This window comes from Triticum dicoccoides, chromosome 7A, assembly GCF_002162155.2.
Source record: "Triticum dicoccoides isolate Atlit2015 ecotype Zavitan chromosome 7A, WEW_v2.0, whole genome shotgun sequence".
In the NCBI taxonomy this organism is placed as follows: Eukaryota; Viridiplantae; Streptophyta; class Magnoliopsida; order Poales; family Poaceae; genus Triticum; species Triticum dicoccoides.
The window spans coordinates 732,294,065-732,303,441 of record NC_041392.1 but is presented as its reverse complement, the minus strand read 5'-3'; positions in this window follow the sequence as shown (position 1 = coordinate 732,303,441).

The following is a 9,377-nucleotide window of genomic DNA, read 5'->3' as shown; positions in this document are numbered from 1 at the left end:
CCCCTCCAAGTTGGACCAAAACTCACCAAAACCCTCTCCATCATCTAGAGCGTTCGATCACGATCGCGTGGCCGAAAACCGCACCTTATTTGGACTCTCCTAGCTCCCTCTATGCCTATATATACACCTCCCCCTCCAAAAATTCGCGGTGCAAACCTACCCTAACTCTCCCCGCCGCCGCCGGACATCTTCGCCACCGACGGACACGTCCGGATCCGCCGGCCTGCGCCAATCAACATCCGCCACGTGGCGCCGCGCCCACATTGCCTGTCCCCGCCGCCGCGCGGGCCGGGAGCCCGGAGCCGGCCCCCGCGGCCCGCTCCCTCGCGCCGCCCCCCCCGCGCGTCTCTTCGCCCGCGCCGGCGAAGCCTCAAGCTCCGGCCACCGCCCACCATCGCCGCCGTCGACGCCGACCCGCTGGACCGCGCCACCGTGCCTCCTCGTCCCCGGCCGAGTCGCGCCGCTCGCCGCCCGAGCCGCCCGCCATCACCGCCCGGATCCGGTGTCTTCTCTCTCCGGCGACCGCGGCAAGTCCGGCCACCGCGTCGTCAATTTCCGGCGAACCTCGAGACTCGTGCTGCTACAGTGCCCAGATCTAGATCCGGTTGATTTTTTGCCTGAAACCTTAATTATTTGGCATTGTTCATCGCATCGTACCTCCACATCCGTAGCTCCGTTTTGGGCATATAGCATATCAAAATGTTCGTCTCAGAGAGCACATCATTTCATGCCATTGCATCATTTTCATTTAAGTTCATCTTGATGCCCGAAGTGCTTTTGGAAGAGTGCTATTTGAGATAATTGTCAGATCTGCTGCTCCAATTAGATATTTGTCATTTTTGCCATGATTATTGTGTGCATGATATGCCCCTGAGCTCTTCATGAGTTTTGTTATATGTTTTGCCATCTATCCAGAGGTGCAATCCATGTATTTTTATGATGTGTGTGGTGACTAGCACAAGCTTGCAAAATGGAGCATTCATTAGTGCTGATTTCAGGGACTTAGCATTTCCACTAAGTCCTTGAACTGTTTATCTCAGTATGCCATATGTTCATGTTGTTTCCTAGTGATCCGTGCCTCTTTTGAGGATGATCAGTAAGGATGTTTTGTTAATCTTGTAGTGCTCTATCCATCCGTGTCTTTGTTTGCAATTATGGAGCATCCTAGCTTGAGTCAATCGAGCTCTACTTTTGTCATTTCGTGAATCTGGGCAGATTGTCTACTTGTTAGCAATTTTGCCGAGGATGTTGTAGTTGATTCGTGCATGCTATGTTATTGTTCTTGGCATGTCTAGCTTGTATTTTGTGTATTCTTGATGGGTGTATGCTTAGTTTGTCATGAGTTGCTCTGTAGTGAGTGCATCGAGCTCGTAAACATGCCTACTTGATATCTGTTTCAGCATGCTCCAGATTTCACTAAGTCTGAGAACTGATTATGTTTTTGCCATGTTCACATGCTTGCAAATGTATTTTATGATCCCTTTTGGCTCAAGACCACTAAGGGACTTTTGTTAAGCTCCTTGAGTATCTCCATGCCATGCTTTACTTTGCCATGTTCAGGTCCTGTAGCATATAGTTTTCATGCTCTAAATAGTGCTATCTGATCTGAAATTCCAAACAAGTGTTAATTTCACTAAGTCTGAAATCTATTTGCCAAATGCATTTTTGCCATGCTTGTTTGAACCTATAAATGGATGAATTGGCCGTAGCTCAGTGTTCCTCTTTTGTTAAGCATCACGAATGGATCCCTTCCATGTATTTTGATGCCATGGTTGGGTGTTGTAGCATGTTCATCTTGTTGCATTTAGATGGCTACTTGCTGTAAATCGCAGAACATGGTCATATTTGAATTGCTTGCCATTTCCAAACCGTAACTCCGATTCCGGCGTTCTTTATATCGTTTTCAAGCGATTTCATCTCACCTTTCCATTGGCAGACTTGGATTTCAAAGTTGAGGCCAGGTTCATGCATTCCTTGTCAAATCTTGCATATGCATCGCATATCGCATCCAGCATAGCATACCATCTTTGCGTCATATTGTTTGAGCTTTGCACATGGTTGATTGCGTTCCGTTTGCTTGTTTGTCTTGATTGGGTAGAGCCGGGAGACGAGTTCGCTAACGAGGAGCCCATTGAGTTTGCTTTCGAGGATCCAGTCAACTCTGACAACTTTGCAGCCAAGATGATCATACCCTCGAAATCACTACTATCTTTGCTTTGCTAGATGCTCACTCTTTTGCTATGCCTATGCTACGATGCCTACCACTTGCTTATCATGCCTCCCAAATTGCCATGTCAAACCTCTAACCCACCATGTCCTAGCAAACCGTTGATTGGCTATGTTACCGCTTTGCTCAGCCCCTCTTATAGCGTTGCTAGTTGCAGGTGAAGATTGGAGACCGTTCCTTGTTGGAACATTATTTACTTGTTGGGATATCATTATATTGCCTTGTTATCTTAATGCATCTATATACTTGGTAAAGGGTGGAAGGCTCGGCCTCTCGCCTAGTGTTTTGTTCCACTCTTGCCGCCCTAGTTTTCGTCATATCGGTGTTATGTACCCGGATTTTTGCGTTCCTTACGTGGTTGGGTGATAAAGGGAACCCCGTGATAGTTCGCCTTGATTAAAGCTTTTCCAGCAATGCCCAACCTTGGTTTTACCATTTGCCACCTAGCCTCTTTTTCCCTTGGGTTTCCGGAGCCCGAGGGTCATCCTATTTTAAACCCCCCCGGGCCAGTGCTCCTCTAAGTGTTGGTCCACCTCGTCAGCCGCCGGTGTCCACCAGGGGCAACTCTGGGCTGGCCTACCGGAAGTTTAGATAATCTGAGTGTGCCCTGAGAACGAGATATGTGCAGCTCCTATCGGGATTTGTCGGCACATTTGGGCGGTGTTGCTGGATTGGTTTTAACTTGTCAAAGTGTCTTGTAGAACCGGGATACCGAGTCTGATCGGAATGTCTCGGGAGGAGGTCTATTCCTTCGTTGACCATGAGAGCTTGTCATGGGCTAAGTTGGGACTCCCCTGCAGGGATTTGAACTTTCGAAAGCCGTCCCGCGGTTATGGGCAGATGGGAATTTGTTAATGTCCGGTTGTTGATAACTTGAACCTTAACTTAATTAAAATGAATCAACTGTGTGAGTTACCGTGATGGTCTCTTCTAGGCGGAGTCCGGGAAGGGAACACGGTGTTGGAGTAATGCTTGCCGCAGGATGCCCCCTAGTTATTCGTTCGCGCTTTGCCTTCTCTTCTCGCTCTCTTTTGCGAATAGGTTAGCCACCATATATGCTAGTCGCTTGCTGCAGCTCCACATAATTGCCTTGCCTTACCTATAAGCTTAAATAGTCTTGATCGCGAGGGTGTGAGATTGCTGAGTCCCTGTGGCTCACAGATTACTTCCAAACCAGATGCAGGGCCTGATGATTCCGTTCCAGATGACGCGCTTGAGCTCAAGTGGGAGTTCGACGCGGACTCACGCCGTTACTATGTGTCTTTCCCTGATGATCAGTAGTGGTGCCCAGTTGGGGGTGATCGGGACCATGTCGCATGTTGGGTTTATCTTTTATTTTGGCGCCGTAGTCGGGCCATGAGTGTTTGATTGTTGTAATGCTATTTATGTACTTTGTTTGACGTGGCGAGTGTAAGCCAACTATGTATCTCCCCTTTTATTATCTATATTACATGGGATGTTGTGAAGATTGCCTAACTTGCGACATTGCTTTCAATGCGGTTATGCCTCTAAGTCATGCCTCAACACGTGGGAGCTATAGCCGCATCGAGGGCGTGACAGCTACCGAGCCAAATTTGGGAGGCATGATAAGCAAGTGGCTTCTCAATTTATGGATATGTGACCATTTCCATAATTTGGGAGACAGTATTCGTTCTTGATCCATACCTTGTTAATTTATTTCTCTACCTAAATTCTAAGTGGCTTCTCAATTTATGGATATGTGACCATTTCAAGTGGAATGCATTCGTTCTTATGTTCGGATGTGAAGACTTTATGTTGCAATTTCAACCCGTTTGATTCAGCTTCATTTTATCTGTCAATGTGCTAACAGTTGTCACCCTCTTCAGGATGGCTCCCGCTAAGAGCACCAATCAGAATCAGAATCAGGATCCGCCACCACCTCCTCCTCCTCCGGAGGCATGGCAAGCTGTGATGGCCGTAACCAATGCAAACACACAGTTGATCATGCAAATTCTTCAAGAGCGCAATCAAGCGAACCAAGGCAGACAAGGCAACGATCAGAATCACTTTGCTACACTCAACCAGTTCCTTGCTAACGGGCCAAAGACTTTCAGCAATTGTGTTGAGGCAACTTATGCTGACGATTGGCTCGTGGATCTATGCAAGCATTTCGAGTGCAGTAATGCCGGCCTGAGGACTTCGTCAAGTTCGCTTCCTTCCAACTCAAAGATCAAGCTGCAGAATGGTTCCAGCAATACAAGGACTCCAGAGGAGGCCGTGTGATTACCTGGATGAATTCCATCAAGACTTCAAAGCTCACCATATTCCTCAGAGCGTGGTTGAAAGAAAGCGTGAGGAATTCTGCAACATGAAGCAAGGCTCTTTGTCTGTGTATGACTACAACAAGTTGTTCCAGAAGCTCGCCCGCTTTGCTAAGCAGGACGTCCCTGACGAGAAGAGCATGATATACTAGTTCAGGGTGGTCTCAGAGAAGAAATCCAGCTAGCTCTTGTTCTCTTTGAGCCCTTGAGATACGATGAGTTCTACAACATGGCATTGAAGCAAGAGGCCGCTCAACTGAGGTGTGATGCTTCCAAGAAGCGAGTCAGAGATGCTACTCCTTCTTTCTCTACTCAAGTGGCCAAGCAGCAGAAGTATTGGCTTCCTCCTCCTCCGTTCCGTCAGCCGTATCAGCAGAAGAGCAAAGGTGGCAGTGGATGTTCCCACCCACCCAACCCTGGCTTTCAGAACAAGACTTCGTCTCAAGCTCCAAGATCGAGTGCTCCGTATCACCGTCCGCTTTTAGAGGTCACGTGCAACAAGTGCCAACAGAAGGGTCACTATGCCAACAAATGCTTCAACCAGAGGCGTCTCCCTCCTCCTCCTGTGAGATCGGCAAGTATAGCTGTGGTCAAGCATAACCCCAAGTACTCCAAGGTTAACATGGTGAATGCAGCTCAGGCAGAGGACTCGTCAGATGTCATCATGGGTAACCTTCCTGTTAACAATGTTCCTGCAAAAGTTCTTTTTGACACTGGTGCATCGCATTGTTTCATCTCGAGACCTTTTGCATCTAAACATGGGTGGTATTCTCAAGTTATGCATAAACCGTTAGCAGTTGTCTCTCCGAGTAGTTGTTTGCTCGCTAACTACGAGGTTCCGAATATTTCTATCTCGATGGGTGATTTCAAGTTTCTGGCTTCTCCAATGATCCTTGGTAACTCGGATATTGATCTTATTCTCGGGATGGATTGGCTTTCTAAGCACAAGGCTCAGCTTGATTGTGCAGCCAGGCAGATTCAATTGACTCATTCGTCTGAGGATGTAATTGTCTTTGCCGCTCGGGATAATACAATCCATCTATTTTCTCTCAATAAGAAGGGTGAACTGGATGCTATCTCGCAAATTCCAGTCGTTTGCAAATATCAAGACGTCTTTCCAGAAGAGCTTCCAGGAATGCCTCCGCACCGGCCAGTTGAATTCGTCATCGATCTTGAGCCTGGCACGGAACCTGTGTGCAAGTGTCCTTACAAGCTCGAACCTGAAGAGTTGAAGGAGCTGAAGAAGCAACTCGATGTTCAAGAGAGAATGGGTCTCATCCGGCCTAGTTCTTCTCCGTGGGGTGGTGGTGTTCTTTTTGTGAAGAAGAAGGATGGAACGGACCGACTTTGTGTTGACTACCGTCCATTGAACAAGAAGACTATCAAGAACAAATACCCACTTCCCAACATCAACGAGCTATTCGAACAACTCAAAGGTGCCCAAGTATTCTCCAAGCTTGATCTCCATATGGGTTATCACCAGATTCGAATCCGTGAGCAAGATATTCCCAAGACGGCTTTCAGGACAAGCTTTGGTTCATATGAATAGACTGTCATGTCTTTTGGCCTCATCAACGCTCCTCCGACTTTCTCTCGCATGATGAACTTCATCTTCAACGCCTACACCAACGACTTTGTTTTGGTCTATCTCGACGACATTCTGGTCTTTTCGAAGTACAAGGAAGATCATGCCAAGCACTTGCGTTTGGTGCTCGATAAGCTCAGGGAACACAAGTTCTACGCCAAGTTCTCCAAGTGCGAATTTTGCCTCGATGAGGTTCTTTATCTTGGTCATATCATCTCTGCCAAGGGCATTGCGGTGAATCCTGAGAAGGTGTCTGCAATTGTGAATTGGGAGCCTCCTCAGAATGTGAAGCAACTCCGTAGCTTCCTCGGTCTCGCAAGCTACTGTCGAAGATTCGTTGAAAACTTTTCTAAGATCGCGAAGCCTCTCTCAAATCTTCTCCAGAAGCACGTCAAGTACGTTTGGTCTCCGGAGTGTGACATTGCTTTCAACACTTTGAAAGAGAAATTGGTCACCGCTCCAGTTCTGACTCCGCCTGATGAATCCAAGCCGTACGAGGTCTTTTGCAATGCCTCTCTCCAAGGTCTTGGTGCAGTGTTGATGCAAGAAAAGAAAGTTGTGGCTTATACCTCCCGCCAGTTGAAGCCCAACGAGAAGAACTACCCCACTCATGATCTCGAGTTGGCGGCAGTTGTGCATGCTCTTTTGACTTGGAGACATCTCTTATTGGGAAGAAAAGTGGACATCTTCACTGACCACAAGAGTCTCAAGTATATCTTCACGCAGCCTAATCTCAACCTCAGGCAGACTCGATGGGTCGAAATGATTCAAGAGTATAATCCGAGTATCGAGTATACTCCAGGCAAGGCCAATGTGATTGCTGACGCATTGAGCAGGAAGGCTTATTGCAACAGTCTGATTCTCAAACCTTATCAACCCGAGCTTTGTGAAGCTTTCCGCAAACTTAATCTGCAAGTTGTTCCTCAAGGTTTCCTCACCAAACTTAATCCGGTCTTCCAAGTTGTATCTCCTACCTTGGAAGACCAGATTCGCCAAGCTTAGCTTCTTGATGCTATGGTGAAGAAGGTAAAAATTGGGATTGCCAAGAGTCAACCCAAGTACAAGTGCTACCGCCTCGATGACAAGGATACTCTCTTCTTCGAGGATCGTATTGTCGTGCCCAAAGGTGACCTTCGTAAAGTGATCATGAACGAGGCTCACAATTCTCTCCTCTCCATCCACCCTGGGAGCACGAAGATGTATCAGGACCATAGGCAGGCTTATTGGTGGACTCGAATGAAGCGCGAAATTGATCAGTTTGTAAACGAATGTGATGTCTGCAGAAGAGTGAAGGCAGAACACCAAAGGCCAGCTGGTCTCCTCCAACCTCTTGCCATTCCAGAATGGAAGTTTGACCACATTGAGATGGACTTCGTGACTGGGTTTCCAAAGTCCAAGCGTGGCAATGATGCTATATTCGTTGTCATCGACAAACTCACTAAAGTGGCTCACTTTCTACCTATCAAAGAGTCAATCACTGCAGCTCAATTGACAGAACTCTATACCTCTCGAATTGTCTCTCTGCACGGTATTCCACAAGTGATCTCTTCAGACCGTGGCAACATCTTTACCTCCAAGTTTTGGGAATCTTTCCAGAAGGCCATGGGCACCAACATCCGCTTCAGCACACCTTTCTATCCGCAAACTAGCGGTCAAGTCGAGCGTGTCAATCAGATTCTTGAAGATATGCTCAGGGCTTGTGTGATCTCCTTCGGCATGAAGTGGGAGGATTGTCTTCCTTATGCTGAATTCTCCTACAACAACAGTTTTCAAGCAAGTTCGGGCAAGGCCCCATTTGAAATTCTGTATGGCAGGAAGTGCCGTACCCCTCTCAACTGGTCTGAAACCGGTGAAGGTCAACTTCTGGGAAATGACTTAATCACAGAGGCAGAGGAAATGTGCAAAGTCATTCGAGATAACCTCAAAGCAGCCCAATCCCGCCAGAAGAGCTACCATAATAGTAAGCACCGTGATTTGGCTTTCGAGATCGGAGATCATGTTTACCTCCGCGTCTCTCCTATGAAAGGTACTCGTCGCTTCGGTATCAAAGGGAAGCTTGCCCCTAGATACGTGGGACCTTTCAAGATTGTCAGCAAGAGAGGCGATCTCGCCTATCAACTCGAGCTTCCTTCAAACTTTGCAAATGTGCATGACGTGTTCCATGTCTCTCAGCTTCGAAAGTGCTTCAAGACTCCCGACCGCACCGTCAACTTCGAGGGAATTGAGCTCCAAGAAGATCTCTCTTATCGTGAGCACCCCGTTGCTATTCTTGAAGAGACTGAACGCAAGACTCGCAATAAGTCAATCAAATTCCTCAAAGTCAAGTGGTCACACCATTCCGACCGTGAAGCTACCTGGGAACGCGAGGATCACCTCCGTTCTGAATACCCGGCGTTCTTTCAGTCCTAGATCTCGGGACGAGATCCTTTCGTAGTGGTGGAGTGTTGTAACACCCCGGATATGATTACCCAATATGTAATCCAACTCTTGCCGTTTCCGGCGTTAAGTTATTTTATTTTCTCGGGTTCGGGTTTTTGTCTCCGTGTGTTGTTATCGTTGTCATGCATCTCATATCATATCATCATGTGCATTGCATTTGCATACATGTTTATCTCATGCATTCGAGCATTTTCCCCGTTGTCCGTTTTGCATTCCGGCGCTTCGTTCTCCTCCGGTGGTCATTTCTACCTTTCTTTCGTGTGTGGGGTTTAAACATTTCCGGATTGGACCGAGACTTGCCAAGAGGCCTTGGTTTACTACCGGTAGACCGCCTGTCAAGTTCGTACCATTTGGACTTCGTTTGATGCTCCAACGGTTAACCGAGGGACCGAAAAGGCCTCGTGTGTGTTGCAGCCCAACACCCCTCCAAGTTGGACCAAAACTTACCAAAACCCTCTCCATCATCTAGAGCGTTCGATCATGATCGCGTGGCCGAAAACCGCACCTTATTTGGACTCTCCTAGCTCCCTCTATGCCTATATATACACCTCCCCCTCCAAAAATTCGCGGTGCAAACCTACCCTAACTCTCCCCGCCGCCGCCGGACATCTTCGCCACCGACGGACACGTACGGATCCGCCGGCCCGCGCCAATAAACGTCCGCCACGTGGCGCCGCGCCCACATCGCCTGTCCCCGCCGCCGCGCGGCCCGGGAGCCCGGAGCCGGCCCCCGTGGCCCGCTCCCTCGCGCCGCCCGCCCGCGCGTCTCTTCGCCCGTGCCGGCGAAGCCTCAAGCTCCGGCCGCCGCCCGCCATCGCCGCCGTTGATGCCGACCCGTCGGACC